Source organism: Aythya fuligula, chromosome Z (assembly GCF_009819795.1).
Source record: "Aythya fuligula isolate bAytFul2 chromosome Z, bAytFul2.pri, whole genome shotgun sequence".
NCBI classification, from domain to species: Eukaryota; Metazoa; Chordata; class Aves; order Anseriformes; family Anatidae; genus Aythya; species Aythya fuligula.
The window spans coordinates 51,253,060-51,276,947 of NC_045593.1; positions in this window are offsets into that span (position 1 = coordinate 51,253,060).

The following is a 23,888-nucleotide window of genomic DNA, read 5'->3' on the forward strand; positions in this document are numbered from 1 at the left end:
GACTACATTTAAACTGCTGTTAAAAAGGACTGCCACCTGTGAAGATACAAGCTATTTATACACATTGCAGAGTATGAACATGGTTTCATATTTTAATATGTTTTAAACTAAACAATAATCATTCAATAATAAAAAGTCTTCCCTGAGCCCCATGGCACATGCACAAAGACCTTGCTTTGCAAGGAGTAACAGGCCTCCTTTTTCCTTCCCCTTGAGCTGCTGATAAATTCTAGTCAGAACCATACCTTTCCTCAGTCTGTGGGATTTTGTCATCTAAAGAAGAAGAAGGAAAATGCTTAGACTGCAATCTGACTGACCATAGCATCTGTAAGGCTGTTGGTCAGCCCATCGGCATGCTGTACAGGGGTCAGATGCAATGTGGTGCTAGATTTGCTGGAATTTCTCCTTCCCTTTTAAAAATCTCCACTACCCCAGGGTTACTGCCATTGTGCTGTCTGAGCAAGGTGGACTGGTGCCTCCATTTCCTTTTTAGTAAACTGCAGACTGAGAGAAAGTAAGGACATTATGCTTTCCTACGGAGTTGCAATATTACCAAGTGGAAGTTTACCCACTTGGCTGGTATTATCCCACCCACAGCTTGTCTAGATTGTAATTTTTAGTGTTATAGACATTTACCAAGTGTTAATGAAATAAAAATAAATAAATGGAAACAAAGAGCAATGAAAGAAAATCCCTAGGGTAATGTATTTTGCAGCTATAATTGTGCAGTCAGTTCAGTAAGTAGAACTCCCCAGAAGAAATGCATGGAGTTTGACTTTTCTTCCTTTATATGCAGTTGCTTAGTAACTTTGAACTCTAGCATATTTGTTTATTTTTCAGCGCTCACTTTAATGACTGTGACTGACGCATTCTTCCTAGTTTAACTGATACTGTGTCTCCCTCATCCAAGGTTATTGATACCTTGCTAATTATGTGATTAAAGTTATCATTAAGGCTCTATTTCTGATTTGGCTTTGAAATTTGTTGATTTTCTTGTTCTAAATGATACAACAAAGGAGGAAAATGTTCTATTTATTGCTACAAAATATACTTGTTATAACCTTTCCTTCTGAGAACTGTATGGACTTCAGTGGCTTTTACATTACATTGTAAACTTAGTATTTTAATTAAAAAAAATACAGTTCTCAGAAGTTTCCCTGGAATTTAATATGACATTATGGCCACTTGGTACTTTTGATAAATGCTTTTAAGGGACTTTAGCAACCAGAATATCCTGGGACTTAAATCTGCTACCAGCTGCTGCATCTTCTTTCCACTGTGTTCTAAAGTTTGTTCCAGTTGCTTTATCTTCTCATGCTGCAGTGAAACTTGAGTAGGTGACACCAGAGTCAAACACAGCTTAGAGTCCTCCACTCCTTCACTAATCAGAGTTTGCTACAGAGCTCCTCTGTCATGCTTTCCTTTAAAATAAACATAAAAGGTCAATTCAATGTTAATCTGACTTGGCATAAGTAAGAATTTTCCTTTTTTTTCCTAGTCACTTTGTAACTCATATTCTAGAAAGGTAAAAAACAGGTTAAAGACTTGCAACCAGTGCAGACAATTATAGGTTCCTGCTGGAAAAAAATGCTGAAATTAAACTTAAACAAGCTGTATCTGTGGCATTCTAATTCCTTTTTATCTGAATTTTTTACCACTGAATATTTTGATACTGAATATGTGAAGACAGATTGCTATCACTACCACAAACAGCTAACAGCGATGGCAACACTGACAGGCATTTGGAATAGAGCTTGAAGAATCTCAGGGGCTTACAGTAGAATACTTTTGAATATGTGATAACTTAATAGCTTTTCAAAGAGCAGCAACTGCTAAGATCTTCAAATCCGGTATCCAACCTTTTTCCCTACTGCTTACCGAGTTCTTGAAATTAATGTGGACAGAAGGGGTAAGGCAGTGGGAAGGAAAGGATATGAAATACGGTAAGTACAGAATCCACAGCAACTATATAGTCTAAATAGCTTCAGAAAAAAAAAATATATATATGTATATATATAGAGAGAGAGATTGAAAGTAATATTTCTATATGGGAATGAAAAACACAAGTCCATTCAGATGCATATTGTACGGATCATATAAATAAATCACATAACTTCAGTGTGAAGCTAAGGTTTTATATAATAAAAAAGAGTAACCTCGAAGAAATATGTTTTTATTGTAGGCAGTCATAATCCAGGAAGCATTCATTAAATAAAGGAACATCAGTAAAAGCACAGTAATGACAGACATTACACTACTTGCTTCACTGCTGTCTTCATAATATTTAACAAAATAGATTTTGTCTCAGAAAAGATACTTGTATCACATATTTTTAAACATTTTCTATTTTACTCACTAGATAAGAGAGAAAAAAAGTCAAAAAATACAATAAGCGAGCAAGTAGTTAACAGTATTTATTGGCTACTGCTGCTTTATTGCAGCATTTTTGGTAAAAAAGTTGTAATTGCTGTTTCTTGTAACACTATAGACTGATAAAATGCTATTTCTGGTAGAAATTGCATGTGAGTGTGTGTTGAGTCTGTCTGGGATGGAGTCACCTTTCTCTGCAGCAGCCCACACAGTGCTGTGCTCTGCACTCATAGCTGGAACAGCACTGATATCACTCCAGTGTTGTGTCTATTGCTGCAGCATCAGGACTCCTTCCAAGCCCCCAGGAGCCAGCAGGCTGGGAGTGGGCAAGTGATAGGGAGAGGACATTGCCAGGGCAGCTGACCTAAACCAACCAAAGGGATATTCCATAACACCTGATGTCACACTCAGCAATAGAAAGGGGGGCTCTCATGGGGGAGGGGGCTGTTCCTCCCAAACAACCACTACACGTTTTGAGGCCCTGCTTCCCAGGACATGGCCGAACACCATTCGTTGATGGGAAGTTGAGAGTATTTTTTTTTTTTCCTTCTCTCTGTGCTTCCACGCAGCCTTATTGTTTCTTTTGTTTCTTTTTCTCCCCGTTCCCTTTCCCTTTAATTAAACCATTCTCATCTCAAACCTTGAGCTCTCTGTGTTGTATTTTCTCCCCCTTCTTCTTTGAGGAGAGGGAGAGTGAGAGTGGTTGTGGTGGAGCTCGGCTGCCCACCCGAGTAAAACCATTACAGGGTGTAATATGGGGTCAGGTTAATAAATATTATTTATGTGTATAAGTGGAATGTTAGCAAACTATCAACAACCTATTATAGGTTCTTACCTAGAGAAGAAAGGGTAGAAGTGATTTGTTCAAGCCTGAAGAAACAGATTTATTTATTTATTTTTTTTGTCAGGAAAGGAGCTTTATCCAAGCAGGTTTAGTCTTTAATAACAGACTAAAAAGTCCTACACAATATGTTTGTCTGCTGTGGATATCTTAGAAATAACATACTCTGTCTCCTCTGTTCCTTGCTCTTAAGCATGGGAGGGCTGCAAGTATTATGACAGCTAAGTACAGCATGCACGACTGAATAACAGACTTTTAAAGGGATTTAAGTACCTAAATCAATGGGAGTAATGTGTTTTGCTTGTTTGATTGTTTGTTTGTTTGTTTATTTGTTTGTTTGTTTTCTGGTCTGTTTCCATGCTCCAAGACATCTGCATCACCTCGAAAAACAGCCCCTTAAGTTATTATAGTATGTTTTGTGAGTTGTTGTTTTTATTTCTAAAGAAATTTAGATTTCTGAAGTTTTACTTCCTTGCTTATTTGGAAACATCTTTCTTATATTCCTTACCTGCAGAAAAGTGAAGAAACACATTTTGATTCTGTGTCTATTTAGAACAGCCTCATGTTGGTAGCTGGGTACAAGACCATTGTGAAGCTGGTGGAACTAGTTACTGCTACATTTACATGGCCTATCAGCCCCCCAAATAAATGCGAAAGTACAATTTATTACAGAGCTGGATGATCCGTAGGACTGTCTAGTCACAGCTTTCACTCAGCAATATCAAAAGTGCAAATGCTCAGGGAGGGTAAAACCAGGAAATGCCAGCAGCAAAAAAATCCTGATTACTTCTCCTTTTTGAATTCATTGGCTCCTAGAATAGTCACATGGAAATAAGAGACAAGGTTTTCAAGAATATTCTATGGAAATATTGTTTCCCCCAGTCTACCAGACATTCTCTTCATATTTCTGCATGCATTCACATCTACAGTTTACTTTAGTAAGCTTCATGTTATCATTTAATACTGTAGGTCATTAATGCTTTGTTTTTGTTAATGCCAACTGAATAAAACTCTTAAAGAAAAAAGTACAGTTATACTTAAAATCAACTTCTTTGTCAAATTCAAGCCTAATCGAGTCCACACTGCTTGTGCAATTTATCTGCTTACATAAAATATTCTTTCTAACACAGCGTTTGAAGCAGGATTTATTGTAAGAAATATTGAATGTTTCACCATACAATGAGACACCAAACCTTTGCTAAATAAAGCCCAATGGTACAAACTCTTCACCTAGAATGATCTAGGTCCTGCCAGAAGAAGCTGGCTTTCTCTGTGTTGCAGAACTCTGTCCTTCCCACCATACACACTGAACTTTTATCATAAGCATAACAGTGCCCCTATGTAACAAACATTTCCTGTTTACATATGCAGTAATAAACTCTTCTAGAAATTACCTTCTTTGCCTGCCATTTCTTATCTAAGCAGCAAGTGCATAAACAGAAGGCTGGAGTAATACCTTGCTTCAGTGCAAACACAAAGCCAAATCTACTTTTTATTTCAGCTGTGCAATTCAACATTCTCTGAGGTCAAGAAAAAAAGGTCAACAAGCATTTTCTTTTGTTTTGAGATTCGTGATTAGTTTTGCTGAAAGCGTAGGATTCTTCCAGTGATATTTTACACTGAAAACAGTGTGAACTCAATTGTCATATTGTTCAATGCTGCTCTGCAAATACCTGACTGTTTCATTATTTAGATAATCAGTGAATTAAATAAGGGAAACACCTTCCTGCAACATATTCTAGCAAGTCATCTTGTTACTCAGCAGCAATAACTCATCTAACACTTTCCAGGTCAAATCAATTTCCCAGGCCAGAGTTATGGGAGAACAAATAGGAAATCAAACTAGTTTGCTTACAAACTAGTAGTACTATTTAGCATAAATAAGAGAGAGAAAATCTTTCAGTTGCATGTAGAAAAATGTTTTATCTGCTAAAGCTTTTTTAATACTTTCTGAGTCCTTTCCCCCTTTTTAAAGTCAAATTAGGGAATTATTCCTCATAGTATTGATGCTTGCATTGTTAGAGCTTCTGGGATTTCCACGATCTTCACTGAGGATGATACTGTGCAAATACAGAGCAAAAAGATGGTACTTCCTTAACAGAGTGTGGAGTCCAAATTAAAGGGCAGTATAAGCAATTTTCTTCCTTGTATTGTAGTGGATTTAGTACCTTGTTCTTTATGAATAATATTAAAACATAGTTTGTTCTCTAATACTGTCAGTCTGTATATTTCTTCAGAGGAAAATGGCAGTAATACGAGGCAGGAATCCTTCCTTGTGGCCTGTCAAGCTGAAAGTCTTTTTTATAAGAAATATTCCAGACCAATATCTTAAATGAGTCCTCCTTCATACACCCTTCACCCATGTTATCACTACTACTGGTGTCAATATTTCTCAGTAGCTTGCCTTGTTACACCTGTAAGAAACTTGAAAAACAAACAAACAAACAAATATGCTACTCAAACACTTATTTTATCCTTTATTTTATTTTATTTTATTTTATTTTATTTTATTTTATTTTATTTTATTTTATTTTATTTTATTTTATTTTATTTTATTTTATTTTATTTTATTTATTTTTTCTAACTGCATATGTACTGAATTTCAAAGGAGGTATCTTCCTGCAGTGCATTCTACTAGAGAAGTGGAGCAGTATATGAAAAACCTTTGCATGTCTGCTGTTGGTGATAAAGCAATATGTGATATTTTATTTGGGTTGCTGACAGTGTTAAGCAACAATCACAGCTTGCTCAATAAGGGAACCTGGGTTGCACATAGAGGTCATTTGCATTTCTTCTAGATTAATTCAAGCTTAATCTCTCTGGTCTTTTCCACATCAAATGTATCATAAACACTTAAAAAAATCATTACTGTAGGCAACTCTGAGGTAAATTAATATTTGCACAATTCAGCTCTTAAAAATAAGACTAGCCTTAGAGGTCTAGTATTTCTGCTGGTTTCTTTTGATAAAATGACTCATTTCCTTACTATAAAATTTTTTGTTACTGAGGGCATTTAACATTTTTCTGCCAATTACACTCTGAACTCCTTGACTATATGCTATTTGGGTATATAAGTAACTCACCAAAGTGCACTAACATTCTAATCATTCTAATCATAACTGTAGTTCTTACAGTGTTTCATGTTGCTTACCTATAAAAGCAACACAATCAAATTTCTTAGAATGCTGTAGTCTTAATAAATCCGTATAAAACTTTCTATGGTAAAAAGAAGTAGTGGAACAGGCATGAGGATTTGGGGCTTTTTAAAGTATATATTTTTTTTCATGTATGTGTAGGAGTCAGTTGTGTGTTATGAATCAGTGCACATATTTGAATTAATTATTATGTCACACATTGTTACACATAATTACATGATATTACAGTTACACAAATGCATAGTAATGCAGAGACATAATTAAAGAATTACAGTACATTGAAATAGCAGGCTTATCAACCACAGACATAAATTTCAGATCAGCTCCAGTGCCTGAACGTAGCAGAATGATCTTCAACAGCAACCTCTGTGCAGCTCTAAACTACCTTCTACTCTCTGCGAAGAACACATTTCTCTTCCCTGTACAATAGGCTTTCTTACTACTAAACTAAGTATTACCCCTGAGGCCACCAGGTGAGATTTGGAACTAGATGCATCTTATTTTGTCTCAGCTGCTGAATTTGTATATTTATAATATACAAGGCTTGGACTGGCATACGCTTTGTTGGGTTAAAAACTGGCTGGATAGCTGGGCCCAAAGAGTTGTGGTGAATGGAGTCAAATCCAGTTGGAGGCCAGTCACTAGTGGCGTCCCCCAGGGCTCAGTACTGGGGCCAGTTCTCTTTAATATCTTTATTGATGATCTGGATGAGGGGATTGAGTGCACCCTCAGTAAGTTCGCAGATGACACCAAGTTAGGTGCGTGTGTCGATCTGCTTGAGGGTAGGGAGGCTCTGCAGGAGGATCTGGATAGGCTGGACCGATGGGCTGAGGCCAACTGCATGAAGTTCAACAAGGCCAAGTGCCGGGTCCTGCACCTGGGGCGCAATAACCCCAAGCAGAGCTACAGGCTGGGAGATGAGTGGTTGGAGAGCTGCCTGGCAGAGAAGGACCCGGGAGTATTGGTGGATAGCCAGCTGAATATGAGCCAGCAGTGTGCTCAGGTGGCCAAGAAGGCCAACGGCATCCTGGCTTGTATAAGAAGCAGTGTGGCCAGCAGGGCAAGGGAGGTGATTGTCCCTCTGTACTCGGCTCTGGTGAGGCCGCACCTCAAGTACTGTGTTCAGTTTTTGGGCCCCTCGCTACAAGAAGGACATGGAGGTGCTCGAGCGAGTCCAGAGGAGGGTGACGAAGCTGGTGAGGGGTCTGGAGAACAAGTCTTAAGAGGAAGGGCTGAGGGAGCTGGGTTTTTTCAGCCTGGAAAAAAGGAGGCTCAGGGGTGACCTTATTGCTCTTTACAGATACCTTAAAGGAGGCTGTAGTGAGGTGGATGTTGGTCTATTCTCCCACGTGCCTGGTGACAGGACGAGGGGGAATGGGCTAAAGTTGTGCCAGGGGAGGTATAGGTTGGGTATTAGGAAAAACTTCTTTACTAAAAGGGCTGTTAGGCATTGGGATGGGCTGCCCAGGAAAGTGGTTGAGTCACCATTCCTAGAGGTCTTTAAAAGACGTTTAGATGATATGGTTTATTGAAGGACTGGTTAGTGTTAGGTCAGAGGTTGGACTCAGTGATCTTGGAGGTGACTACAAAGCATTTGACTTTATTTAGATTGGTTTGTTAATTAAATAGTCATCAAAATAATCAAATTAATTGAAAATGTAACTCAAGTTTCTGAAGTACTCAGTAAAAGATTTACCAATTTTAACATTGATTTAATTTCTTAATTTTAGCAAGTATGCTCAGAGGACTGTCTACAGATAAATACATGTATGTTTTCCACAAGCTCTATGTATATATAAAAAAGCAATAATATCTTCTTTAATGAATACTTAAAAAGAAACTATAGGTAGCAAACTGAAGAATTATTTCTATGGTTAAATTTTTTTTTTTTTTTTTTTTTTTTTTTTTCAGACAAAAACTACTGTTCTTGCTTATGCAATTTGATTTTCCTTCCATCAAAACAGAAAATTTCAAGTTGTTTTTCAAATTCTTATTCTTAGCAAAATGCTGCAAAATTGTACTGTCTGGAATAAAGCAAATACCATAAAATATTTTCATTAAAGCATTTATCTTAGATACTTCCATTTATCTTTAATTTTAATACAAATATACTAAAATGATCACAATTTTACATGATTTTCTTTTTGTATATATTATTGGACATGGCTTACAGAAGAATTAATATATGAACCTGACCATTCAGAGACAAAACTCTGACAACAGTACTCAAGCATAACAGAATAGCATCAAACTGCTATAAAGTTAAATATGACTTCTAGAATCATGCAGATCTCTCTGAAAAAAAAAAAAAAAAAAAAAAAAAAAGTTGGGGGGAAGGGAGAGAAAGGGTTGCAGATTGCTAGTGTATAAAAGCAAAGTTTCAACATGAAAAATGAAAGAAAATGTTTATAATCACCATTTCCACAGTTAAGAAAACACTGATTGTTATTATTATTTAAATATTGACATATTAAACATATTGTGACCTATGTGTGTTAGGATATTAGATATTTTAAGATTCATTAAATGTCTTGTCCTCATTGAGGTTAATGTATGTTTAGAAATACCTGTTTCTTTGCTTGCTTTTTGCTCCCTCAAAGTTTGATGTTAAAAGAGACTTAAAGAAGACAAACATAGGCACCCCTCTACCAGATCAGAATGCAACTACAGAGGCACAGATAGCTACATGACTTTTATGAAAATGCATCAAAACATTAATGTTGCAAGCTGAGAGGCAAAAGGGAAAATATTTCACTCTTCTTATGACCTGGACATGATTAGCCACAGCTCAAATCAGTTTAGGTTCTGAGCACTCAGCAAGCACTCTGAAACCAAAGGAAAACCAGTTACAACTCATGCTAACAACTTTTCAGGGATTGTCCTTAGTGTCCCACTTAAACTCCCACCAAAACCAATGAAAATATTTCATCACGTAGCTGTCAGTTGTTCTGTATTGATCTATAGCTCACCCAAACAATACTTTTTCAGGAAAGCTTCAATCTGCTGATGAAGGGCTATGCATTTGCTGTTGTAAACACACTAAATTTCAGGATTAGTTGCAGTACAGTACAATTTGAAAATACAATAATAGTTGCTTCTCCTATAAACTAATCTGCTGACCATTTCTCAGCAAGTTATGGCAATGTAAGATTCCTGATTTTGTCTCATTCATCTCATTTCAAATAATTTCTCCTCTTAAAATAGAAGTGACTAAACCTGGTACCATAAAGATCCACATTCCTCTGATTTTTTTGACCCAAACACTTTTTTTTTTTTTTTTTTCCCCACACAATTATACTTAGAACAAAGTTACAGTAATGGTTCATGAAGAGAGAAACAAGTGATCAACAAAAGGGAAATAAGACATGAAAGCAACACAGACATTACAAAAGAGAATGTATTTCCAAGTCGGTCGCAATCTATGACTTCATGAGAGTGAGGGAGAAGGAAAATCTGCCTGATGGAAAAAAAAAATGAGAATGTCAGAAAAGCACATCACCTGAGAAATCCTCTTCTTTCATACATGAATCTTCTTTAATGCATGAATTCTAAGATACTGTTACTCTGTTCTTATGGTTTGTTTGTTTGTTTTTCTGATTAAACCTTGTTAAAAAAATAAGATGATACTCCAAAACAAGCTGTCAGGCCGTTATAGGAATGCATAGCCTAATTCCAGGTCATACAAGGATTACCTCTTCACTCAGAAAATAAAGACCTTCCAACTTTGCCAAATATAATAAAACTATTCTGACTTGCAGAAAAGTTCCAGCTCTCAGAATTGTTCTGCCTGAAATCTGTTCAGTTTGGTTCTTCAGTGAAACCTGAAGGCAAAGTCCAACATATCAGATGTATTTATTATTATTATTATTATTATTATTATTATTATTATTATTATTATTATTATTATTATTAAGCTGTAGGATTTCCAAACTCTTTTAGTTATATATATATATGGAAATATTTGCTTAGTTACTTTTTGGAAACCAGACCACAGCAATGCAGCTGCTTTGGAAATCAGCAACAGTAATGCATGGGAGGCAATACTGTTGCAAGGGCTGTAAGGGAAATATCCCCCTTCAGAAAAGTCCTATGAAATCTGTAAAGTCCAATATGGGCAGGGAAATCCTCAATATTCAAGATTTTTATACACAGTACAAATACTACAAACAATACATATATATATATTTTTTATATTAAATTGAATTAAACCCTACTTTGTTCATGAAACATTATTGTAAAACTCAGATAAAGAACAACCAGAAAATAGCACAGAGATGGAAAAAAAAAAGGAAGAAGGTCATATTGAATGCATCTTCTCTCTGGGGAGCATCCATTCACATAATGACCCTCTGTAGATTCAGGCTCGAAGTGCATCTTGCAGTAGCTGCTATCCCTACTCAAATAGCATTAGCATGCTGACCTGCAATGTCCCAGTACACATCTACACAGGTGAGTGAAGATAGACTTTATTCCATAGAGCACCTGAGCCCCACATGAGATATCAGCAGTTATTTTCATGCCTAACTTTTCAGGATCAAACAGATCAAACTTGCTGGCATAGAAACTCATGATAGCAAGCTAATCCAAACTTGGGCTATCCTAAACCATGTGGAAAACCATCTGACTTTTAAACATATGCCCTTGTGTTGCCTGTAGTTGAGAAAAATCTACTCTGTGGCTCCTACTGAAGGACCTCTCCACCTGCACCTGCAGGTGTGTTATTGCAGAAAGACGATCCTTGTTTTAAATCCTTAGAGATCCTCAGCACTATGAGAAATTTATTCTGCTGTTATTTTTTGTGTTGTCTAAATAAATACAGTGTTTCACCCTGCTCAGCATGCTGAATCCCATATCCTGTTTCCCAAGTCTCATTCTGAAAGGCTGGGGACTTGACACAAGTGTTCCACTACTCTCTGATAATTTGGTTGATGTGAACAAAAATTTCTACATTCTTTACTGAATTTCCTTCAATTGAAGACCCTCAGGGAGTAGTAGGTTAAGGTTACTGCTGCATATTTTGTTTCTTAAATACCTCAACAGCTTTCCCCTTTCTGCTGAGCTTGTTCTCCCTGTTTCATCCTGCTTTGGTCTTTTCCTGCTCCCTGAGCAGAAAATTTAAGTAGTGAAACTGCTGATTTATATACCATAGGAACAGGGAGGAGATGGTAAGGGAAATGGGAATTACAGTGGCATGCAAATCACCAACAATGGTTTCCCCCCACCAGCCTAAGGCCACAGCAGCTGCATCCCGCCACCACTTGTCACAATGAAATCATTCTACAAGTAGCAGATTCTTCTCCTCTGACACAGCACAGAAAACAATTTTATGTGACTTCAATATTCACTTCCACTATCATTTTTACCCTTCTCTCCTTCCCTTTGACACCGTATCTTTTATACTGAGAAATTAGTTTCTCACAAAAGAAAATTAAAATCAAAACAAAGAAACAAACAAAAGAAACTACAAGTCCCCACATGCCTCCAGTGTTTTGTTTTGTTTTGTTTTGTTTTTTTTTTTTTTTTTTTTTTTTTTTTCTTCCCTGGCTATCTTTACATATATCTACAAAACTGTGATTATCACAGAGTAGGGAAAAATGGGCTAACACTTTCAACCAGTACTGTTAACCATTTGTTAATTCACCTACAGCAACACAGAGTGCAATGTCAACCAGAAAACTGCCCCCAAAAGCTACAGAAATGCATGTTCAATTGGATCATGCAGCCATAGCAAAACAGTTAAGAGGGAATATCTCAGCTATGGAGGGCTTTGCACTCTAAACTGTTTGGAATAGAAAGCATAATGAAGAGAAGGTGTGAGTGTTTTGACATTACCATATCAGACAACTCAGTGTATAGAGAAAGATGTGCAAATGACAGCAAACCTATCTTCTAGTGCAGATAAGCATAAAGTAATTTGTAGGCTATGATAGCTCTTACCCAGAAAGAAGACATGCAAATTGGGTGGATAAGTGAACCTGATAATAAATCATATAAAATATAGGCTAAATAGTCAAAATTTTGTACTTACAGTTATCCCACATGCACATGAATATATATATAATTTGCATATATAATTGTAGTAACTGTATATGCAGATGAATCCACGGTATGGCCAAATTACACAATAACTTGCTACAGGCATGCATATATAAACACATCACAGTATTACTAATTTGTCCACATAATACTTGAATGCAAATACAGTCCTGAAAACCTGATTGAGCTAGATGGTAGCAGACTCTTTATCCAGTCCACTTTCTGTTTGTGTGGTTTGTTTTCAGAAAGCAGCAGATAGGTTATCAGGTGAGTACTTCTTGTATTCTGAAACGGAAATAAGAAAGAAGCCACACAGATAGGCAGACAACTTGGCCCAGTGATACAGAGGGATACATGAGGGAGTTCTTGGAAGCTTTTTGCAATGAGCAACATAACTTCAACACCACATGCTTCTAGTTTGCTTCTAACACAATGCTGACTAGAGCTATGGAGGTTAGTTACACCATCAGAGTGGATTGACCTTACACCTTGCTCTGGCTACTGAACTGGTACACAGTTCAGTATAAATATGAATATATATACATAGAGACTGCACATTCATAGCAAGGTGCTGAGCACCAAGGGCCTGTTTTTCTCTCACAGCAGATCCTTGGTAGATTTCTTTTAGTTTTATGTACATTAGAGAGGAATAAGTCTCAGAACAACTGAAATATATATATGGAGTAAGCCATTCTATGCTTTGGTGAGATGCATTTCATGTAAGACATTATCACACCTGGAAAATCAAGTATGCTATGTAAAATACCAGGCTTTTTTTTTTTTTTTTTTTTTTTTTTTTTTTTTTTTAACAGTGCACTGTTTCTTTTAACTAAAGCTAAAAAGAAAAATCTGTTCTTACAGTCTCCATAAGAGTGCAATGGAACATGTTATTGTTGATGTTCCATGGAAAGCAGCACATTATTCTTTGAAGGTATAAAAACTTAGCTTATAACAGTATGCTTGTGTCTCAGGCAAGCTGTACCTTCAATCAGAAACAAGAGCAGATTGTCCCAGGGCTATAGCTGTACCAGAATATTATGGTTTTCCTATCTATGAAGTTGTGTGAAATGCCATATCTTGGATAGCTAGCACTAAAATACTGTTTTGGCAATAGTTAAAATAAATCTCACTTAGAGCCTTATTTTAGCTGTAAAACAGATGAGAAAATATGGAAGCATTCTCTATTTTTTTTCAGAGGGTTCTTACCTGCAACACAGCCAGTTGCTAGTAGCTATGTAGAGCAGATTTTGCTGTTCTAAACATTCTCTGTTTCAAAGGGACTAGAGGGAGAATAAACAAGTACCCCATGGGAATATTGGTGGCACAATCTGTCCTTCAGAGATTATTTTAACTTGCATCAGAGCTATGTAAGCTACACCTAGAGGTTTGTATTCATGGTATCAAACTCTAATTGCTTCATGGTACTTTTAATTAAAATTGTACAAGTTCAATTATTTATGTGCTTGACTAACCCACCCAATTTGACTAAAACTCCTACTTTAGAGAAATATGTGATAGGTAATGCAAGTCAGAGTAACCTTGGATGCTAGTGTAATCAATGACCTCCTTAGAACCACATTTTTTCACAGGCACAAGCCTGAAGCATACTGAGCACCAACATTGCCTTGCTCTCCCGAGTCCACACCATATTTCCCTTGATCTGTGTCCATCTAAGGGGAATTCTCTCTGCACTATTTCGGGAATCCCACCCTGTAATTAAGGTGGGATTTTGCCATTCAGCATTACAAAAAGGTCATTAAAATCCAATTCAGTGAAGTCTGAAATTTTGCCAAGGGCTTTCTTCTGCCCAGAAACACAGAACCAGCTTTTTAATGAAGGATAAAGACAAAAGACAATGGCATTCCTGAAGTTCATCTGGGAGTGTGTGGAAAAGTTTGAAAAAGCCATACTATTTTTCTTTCCTCATGGTGCATTACTAAGGATATTTACTTGAAGACAGTGTCTTTGTTTAAGTATTCATCTCTTTTTCTACTTATTAAAAATCTGAAATCCTAATCCTCTGTTTGTGACAGAGCAGGACTGCTCTGGAAATTATTACTCTGCCAAAATTTGGAGGACTGTAACACCAGGTAGAGAATAAACAGGAGAGGCGGATGAACTGTTGGGAAACAAGGATCCCTTTTTATCTAAATATTTTCATTAATAGAGAACAAGGGAAGTAAAGTACATGACATGTTTCTGAGGTCCAGCTGCTCTTTTAACCAAGCATTCAGGATGATGAAGTGTGAAAGGGCCATGTCACTCATAACAGCACGACTTTTTGACTTTTTTTTTTTTTTTTTTTAATAATCTAAGCCTTTGGCTCCTATGATTTATTTACATACCTAGATATTTTTTTCTTTGAAGTCCACAGGCACCAGCGGCAGTTACAGCCACAGATAGTCCTTTGTCATGTAGGGTTCCTGACTGACCTCTAGAAACTTCTGTGAAGGGCACAGTACCTTACCTTAAAGTACCAAAGTACCTTACCTGTTACCTTAAAAAATCCAGAGTGCTCAAAAAGTCAAGATATTACAGGAAATTGTAATCTCTATATTTAGTGTCTGACCTCTATGTTTCTACAATAACTTGTGTTTCAAAATTTTCCTTCATAACTGTGATGGCTAGATACATACATCAGAGGAAAGCTAACATTTTCATATGGCATTTAACCCCAGAGCACTGGGACTTGAGTGAAATGATAGTTTTTAACCCCTCAGTTTTAATCCTGCTGATTTTAACCCCTCAGTAGCAACTGTTTGCTGCTGTCTGATAACTACCTATAGGACAGGTTGTGAAGATCAGCAGCTGCAGTGGACTTTCATTGTATGTGCATTTTGTTGATAGAAGAGAAGCCACTGCAAAGGAAAACTGGCTGGGCTACGAACCATCAAGAGTAGTATGAAAGAGGAAAATATAATGATAAAAAGTAATTGTCTTATTTAGGTGTATAAGGGAGTGATTGGAAATAGAATCAAGTTCCAAAGGCAAATCAAGTGTATTCTCTTCTGACAGACAAGTGGTATCAAGCAGGTAAACTGTATTATGAAGCAGGTAAAACAGAAAAGAAGTACATAGATTTTTTTTTTTTCCCCTAAAATATTAATGAAAAGGAAGTAATATATTTTAAGTATTTTCTAAGACAAATCAAGACAAATTACAGAAGAAATTATTAAAAAACAAAAGCAAACACTAAGATTTTTAGCTAATACTGTCCAAGGTATATTAAAACAAAGAAAGATATTACAAAGAGTATAGGTCCAACATGCAAGATTTATAGCCAGATATCAAAGATTATTGATTAAACAGTGGATGTATCGAGTAGTTGGAGAATATATGGCAAATTTCACAGTAAAGGATAGCAGCTGCCTTGCAAGGGTTATCTTCTCAAGAAGAGATCACTATCAGTGTGGTCCAGACAGAGCTGTAGAGAAATCTGATACTTTACTCACTATTGCTTATGAAGCATAATCATAAGATAAAATTGTTGCACACAGAGCAAGAGGTAGTACTTTACCAGAACCTTTTGTCTCCCACTTCATGAGACTTTCCAGTTGAAAATACACAGAAAAAAATACTGACAAATATACGCAGGTAGACAATACTGTGAAAATCATAAACCTTATTATAATTAATTGTCTTATAATATTTTTTTTCCAGTGCAGTCATTACTCTGTACTTTGGAAACTGACTATATCGGGTCCATCAGCAATGGTGATGAATCTCTCTAAAATGCTGAAGAAAGCCATCACATTCTAAATGTGAATGACTAACTGAAATCTAATTCTGTGCTAGTAACTGAGCTACCTCTACATTTTCACTCCAAGTTTTCAGGTTTGTGTGTGTGTGGAGGGGAGTACAACTGCAACGTTTTCTTGAGTCAGCTGATATAAATTACAAATCCAGACGATGGTGAAAACAGAGCAGAGCTAAACTAATCAAGAATGAGCAATCTGAATCCATTAGATCTTGTAGGCAAGAACTGCTCTTTTATTCACACAGCTCACTGCATGATGTAGCCTGAATCATGCCTGAGACTATGAGGACAGCCTGTCTATAGCTGACTGAATGGCTTTACTAAGGAAAGGAGACATGATATCACAGTTTTCTTTACTTGGCCATGGAATAGGGAACAATTCCCCACCAGCAGAGCTGAAAAGATCCTACACCTTGTGAAGATCCTAGACGCAGAAAATGCAAAGACCACAGGCAAAGTTCTTGGCTCCTTCTACACATTTATTAGAATTAGAAGGGCAGAAACCATACATGAGTCTTCAAATCACACATCTATGTACACAGTTTAAAGACATGAACAACTTTCATGCCATGATTAACTCTTAGTCACGGAAGCATAGGATATGACTTGGTATAGAGTTCACTACTGCGTTCTCCTTCAAAAAGTGTCTCTGAAAAAGTAGTTCTGGGATTTCTGTGCACATTATTTATTTCTCTTTAATCCATCTCACAAAGGTTCAACTTATGAATCTATTTTGTTAGTAGTATCTTCAGTCCCATTCATCTGTTCATTGTTCACTCTGTTTTAACCTTGAGAAGACAGGTAAATATTTCCCTTCCAGCAGGCTAAACAGTGGAACAGGGATTGGCATGTTCTCCCAAAAATGCAGAACTAACATTTGCACTGATGGCTGCAGAATGCAGCAAGCAGGATTTTATCAGACTGTTCTGGAGGTGATGAACCAAAAGTAAGAGACTTCCGCTCATCCTCTCAAAACTGCCTTGGGTCAGCAGTTCTGCTGGAAATCAAATGCGAGGGTTTCCGTCTCTCCTTTCCTGTTTCTCCCGAGTGAAAAGCCACAGTTTGAGGTAGAAAACTCCAAAGTAATATTTTTCAGTTTGGAACTCTTTTGGTATCGTACACAACATTTTTATATCAGAGCTTGAACACTCCCAAATTTATCCTAATGGTAACTTGTATTTTATATATGAATTTTCTCAGCAGTCTTTGTTCTGGGGTAAATATTCTGGTGGTAACAAGGCCAGCAGGTATTACGAGTAGTTAAGTCAGGCTGTAAAACCTGACTCACGGAAAAGTCAGCATGGGTCACTGAAACTCAGGCACTAGGCAAGCATTTTACTACGTTGACTTTTCCAACTTGATATTGGGATATTTTCACAGGCAGCAGAAACTTTCAAAAACAAATACTGAATATTTAACTGGAGACACAGTTTTCCACTGAAAAGCAATGGCAAATTCACAGAATATTTTCAACCAGTCATGAAAAAAAGAAAATTACTGTTAAAAAATAACCATATGATTTATGTAATATTGGTCCAATTAAACGGGAATTGTCTCTTTTCAAAGCAGCAATATAGCTGAAGTTAAAATGCTTAAGACAAGGGTATTTTTTCACAGAAAATCTTATAACATCATTTTAATGAAAACTCAGTATAAAAAGTTCAGTCTTAGCAAGGAATTAGGAGGAGAGAGGGGAAGTGGAGATTGGAATGCATTCTCTGCCTTCTTAACATTGTGAATGTTTAAAATATTTTTCATGCATATCATAATTATAATCAGACATTTATCAAATAATACAATTTTCACTAGGGTAGGAGATTCATTATTATTATTAAGTGATTTTAGCCTTTAAAGGATCTCTCTTACTTTGGATGAAAGCATTTGATTATAACACAATGTGCTGATCATTGGTAGCCTTCTGCATATATAATTATGCCTTCTTTTAGTAAAAGTGTAACAACATTCCTCCTGGAGCTCAGACATTTTATTTTTCCTTCATGTTATAAGGATTAGTTTAAATTAGTGGGATGTTGGCTTAGCCTTCCCGCTATTGTTAAACAAACAAACACACACACACAACCTTGAATTCTGGTGTATGGTTAAACCAACAGCTTTCAGTCATGAAATACTGTCAAATTGCACCAGCATGACATAAAGAAGCACTACAGACTATCCATTCTAGAGAGCTCATAGTGGAAGACTATAATTAGATCTTATATGTATTTAAATGAAGATATACTGGCAAGGGAAGAAGGCAATAATAAAGAAAGGCAAGTTTTTGTTGTTGTTGTTGTTTGTTTTTTGATGATGTTTGTTTTGTATTTGTAGCACATGTAAGTACTCTATTCAGTTTATAGCACCTGGTATGAAGAAAGAACAAAACACCAGGAGAAAGAATACCCTGTGTAATACACAAACTAGCTGTTTATAGAGATTATCTTAATAAAAATTTTCCTTAAACTGCATTAATAAACCCCCGTAAACTGTCACCTAAAGCTAGACTATTTTGAAGCCAAATGACTGTTCACAGCTGTATAGACTTAACCACATAAATGCAGAACAAAGCTGTTTTGAAAGCATCATTATGAATAATACATTGTTTTCAAATAATAAAGTGAAGTCAGTCACTTAGAAGTTAGTCAGCCTGTGAAAACATGAAATTAGAAAATTTTCAATCAGTCGCCAAATTCTCCACAATAAAGAAGGGATAGCAGTTTCTTGGAATGGAGGGAGGTCATGCCCATTAGTGGGCTTGGTTCCCTCAAGGCTGCCAATGGGGATGGGGAAAACAGTTACAAATTTTGTGGAAGTTTTTCAAACAGCACTGTGATTGCATCATCATGCAGACTGTGTCTTTACCCATGTCAGTCTTTGAGATCTGCAGAAGGGGAACTGGAGGTAAAGCTGAAGCAGTAACAAACGAACATCAGTTTCCACAATGTTGCACAATCTCTTCCAGGCAGTCTTTCCATTCCATTTCTAGACCTTTGGACTACATGTATATAAGAATTTCTGAAATAAACACTCTCCAGAACTCCATGTCTCCAGTTAGTATTAGTACTCTGTGTTTGCTGCATTTTGTGATTCAGTAGCACCATGAATAGTAGGAATATGGATACAAGCATTCTGTCTTGCACATAACATTCACATTTAGCAAATATGTATTAACTATGCAACTCAGAAATTCTGCACCCCTTTTTCAAGGGAAAAAAATAACTCCACATAGAATGGAACAAGTTTTATTTGAATAAAGGCAACCAGATTAAGTTCCTCCATTTGAAATATTACATGTGTATATGTGTGTGTTGGTGTAATTTTCAAATACACATATTATACATAAAAATAGAATGTAAATATGAAATATAATATAACAACAATGATATCATATAAGCATATTCTTTACATTAATGTAATCATGTATGTTTAGGTGTATATACACCTATATGTTTTACAAACATATGTATAAAGCATATATCTGAGGGTGTAGTGGTTACCAAGCTAGAAATAAGAGTAAGTCCTTAAGAGTGTCCTTTGTAATCACAGTTGCACAGTATACATTGCAATTAAAAAGTTTGAGTGGTGTGAAAAGCCATTCCTAAAGTAAAATTGTAGGTATAATTTCCACTGCTTTTAAGAAAAACAAGAGGCCTGTAGTCCACAGAATGGACAGCCCATCCCTGCGGCAAGGGCAACTTTATCACAGTAAGTTTTAGGCATTTGGAAAAACAACCGGTACAGTAAGAACACTTTTATTCTGAAACTCTTTTCCTTTTAAAGTTAATACTTTCTGGAACAATACATGTAGAGAGAACTTCACTAAAAAACTGCACCAACATACCCTCTGCCTTACTGAAATTTAATGAACAGGTGTTGTGTGCCTCAAATCATGTCAGTATCCTAAATACTGTCCAATTTTTGTCTAAAACCTTTGCTTTGAAAAATTAAACCCAAGGGAAAGGATTACTGTATGAATACTTCAGGCCATATTGGCCAAGTCCTGGAATACAAGACCTCAGCAAAAAGTATTTTATCTTACCACCTTTTCTTTCTCAGACAAAGGGTTTTCAAATACACCGAAGTTACACTATGAATGAAGTGTGATAGCTTAACCATGTGTCATGCACCTGAGACAGAAAGTGCAGCACTTGTGGCCAAGTATGAGTAAGTATAGAATTTCACAAGTTCAGGAGTTATGTTGCTGGAGGTTGAAGTCTAACAGGATTCATCTGTGAAAATGGATAAAAGACGACTTCATAAATGCTGTTTAAGGAAAGGTAGAAAGGGTTTTTGTTTGTTTTCTCACTTTTTGTTTTTAAATCTTCACATCATACCCACCAAGATCCAGATCTAAGGACATAGGTTTTTTCATCATTTCCCTCTATGATGTGTTCTGTAAACCACTGCAGATTAAAACTTCTCATCCCACTCTCTCTTTTTCTTGGTTTAAAGTATTATTTAAAAATTACTAATTGTTCTTCCATATGAATAAGTTCTTGTGCCGATCTGGGACATCAAGGTTCTGATGCAAAGCAAAGTCTAATTATTTCTGCCTGTCATTTAAAAACACTTTAACAAGTAGTTTCACTAAATGGTACTTCATTTTCCTTGATAAATTTATGGGACACCCAAAGTGAATCAATTTGGTTATTCTTTAACAGGTCAGCCACAAACCTACTCAATTTCACCCCAAATTTTGATATCTTCTCACCTATCCCTATTTTCTACTGCCTTGGCATGGCAAAGGCATCAGTACATATTTTACTGTATTTCCAGGGAAAACTAGTAAATACCTCAAGTGTTCTCTATTCAAAATAAGATATTTTTTTTTCCATTCAAATATCTACATTTCAGAAATGGCTGATTCATGTGTTATTAAAGAATATTTTTTACTTACATAAAAATAAATGCATAACAAAAATTTAATTTTAACTCCTTGTATTTGCCTTTTTAAAAATCTCCCCTTCCCTACTGAAAGAAAGCAAGCATTGTTTAATGACCTTAATGATAGATCATTAGGCTCTACTTTTCCATTTGCAACAAATCTGAAGAAAAAATACTATTATCACCATCTATTTTTGTAATTCATCTCCTTATGAGCAATTTGTCTATAACCAACATGAAATTCTAGCCTGGTTGCTTAGACTAGTGTAGGTCTTTTTTTTTCTTTGTTCACCTGAATAATAGCATAAAAATACTCCATTTTTAAGATGTAATTTGTTAATATAAGGCTTGATTAAAAGCAAATAAACAAAACCCACACCTTATCAGCTGTATGAGGAGTTTCATTTTAGCATCATCAGCTGTGCTGTTTGCACACTTTCGGTCATAATATCTAAAAATACTCTTTCCGGGTACCTACTAAGAAAATTTGTATTTCTTACTCTCATTTGCTGCCAGCTGATATTTTCATTCACATATAAAAAGCAGTTCCCAGGGGTGGTTGGACAAATAGTCATTAGTTAAATCTCTGCCTTTTTAGAGAACTTTTACCTTAAGAATAAATATTTTTACTGATAAGACTGTTATTTTTCCTATGTCCAGTCTTGAGCTGGACACCTCAGATAGTATGTATCTGCAGGATCTTCAAGAAAATTTATGAGACATAAATATACTAAGAGTTTATTAACTCTTCCACAGCAGCAAACAGCATTTCTTTATCACATTCTAAAGTAGTCAGGCTCATCTGAAGATTTTTGACCAATTAACTAAAAGAAGTATTCCACAAAAAGATGCTTTTCTGTTTCTGATGCTTTTTCTGTTAAAGCAAAAGCTTAATTAAATATTTGTTTCAATGGCATTTCTCCTGCATTATAAACATTTCTGTTGAGTGCCATCGTGACTATTTGGTAGAAACAAACTGGTCAGACTTTATATTTCATTGCAGTTTATGAGTTTACTGGAATTATGACTCTACCAAAAGGTACTACTTCTCAAGGCCAAGGTAACCTTAATCAAACAAACAAGCAAAAATGCAACACAGAATTCCTGGAGCAAATATTAATAAATTAGCTATTAAGGGCAATCTGCCTTTTTGTTTTCTTGTAAAAAAATATTTTCCATCAAAATTATATTTATTACCTTCTTCCCCATTTGTTTCTAAAGTATAGGAAGCAAAGCCCCTGCTTCAGAAAATTACCACTATTAAAGAAAACATCTAAGCACTCATTTTAATGCCACTGAAGTCAATGGGAAATAGGCACTTATCTTCATGAGTCACATCCCTAGTGACTGTCTTACAGTCAACACTATAATTCTTACTGGTGCTTGTCTTTGTTCAAAAAACAGTAAATGTTTGCCCCAACCTGAATGCCCTCAGGGCTCTTGTCTCAGGCCTGCTCAAACCACACCAGCATTTCTCTTTCTAACCTCTTTACTCACACCTCCCCTATATTTGGATTGGATAAGGCATCATCAGTCTTTGTCATACAGGAGAACACATTTTAACCCTTTCTCTCCATGGTCAATGTCTCAAAATTGTTAACTTGTCACTGATAGCTATTGCCAACTCAAAGTTCTGAACTTCAAATATAAACTGAAAATTTACAACATGGGTAATTTAAAATAGAAAAGTTCAGTTGGAAAGGACCTCCAAAGATCAAGTCCAACTGCCTGATCACTTCACATCAGGCTAACTAAAAGTTAAAGCATGTTATTGAGGGGACTACCCAAATGCCTCCTGAACACCAACAGGCATCAACCACCTCTCTAGGAAGCCTGTTCCAGTATTTCACCAAATCCTGCCTTTAGCATGTGCACTTCACAGCTTCCTCAAGTTGGTCCTATACGCTATGGTGAGCCCAGGACTTGGGATATAAATTTTCAGGGTTTATATTGCTTAATTACTACCCACAAAACAAACTATACTGCTTACACAACCAAAATAAAGGCCTACATTCAGGCTTTAGTTAGATGCTTGTTTTATTGAAATGAAACAAAAAGAAACAATACAATCCACATACTGGTTTCACTGTTTACTTAAGTCTATTGCAGATGAATTAGCGACACTTTGATAGACAATTCTTTCTGTGTATTTAGATGACAAATTTTCTCATAATCACTTTTTAAAAAAATTAAACTTGATTTTTTTTCATGCAATAAAAGAAATCATTTGGGTTGAGTGTGTCTAGCAATCATGTAGGATTTGCTTGTGAATTGTTCTTGGCGTTTATCAAATACCAAAGGTAAATATGCACGATTCTATCATGTTTTGCATTATAATCTAGTACTGTTATCACAGGCTAAGAACTACATTGTCATAAACAGGTGCAACTTCATCTACTTCTGTTACAACTTGTTCTGGCTTAAAAGCATTACACTACCTTTCTATTCTTTCTTCCCATCTATCTGTACAAATTTAACTTGTATCCCAACGTAAGTCTCCAGATATGATGTACTTAAATTGCAGTACTTCAAACGATGGTTGGCATAATCAATTAAAACATTATCAATCTCTGTGTCATACCTCAAATCATGGCTACCTTTTTTTTTTTTTTTTTTTTTTTTTTTTTTGTGAATAGAAGAAAAAGTTAAAAATAACATCCCAAACTACCATCCATTCTTCACAATAGCGAGTGCAGTCATGTCTTCACCTGCAGCAATTAAACTCTTAGATATAAATAATTATATTTACAGCATTTTATGAAAGATTCTCTGAATTCTGAAGTTCTGATAAAGTTTTATTTCCCTCTAGCTTCATCATCATACTCTTATTATACAATGAACAGCCATT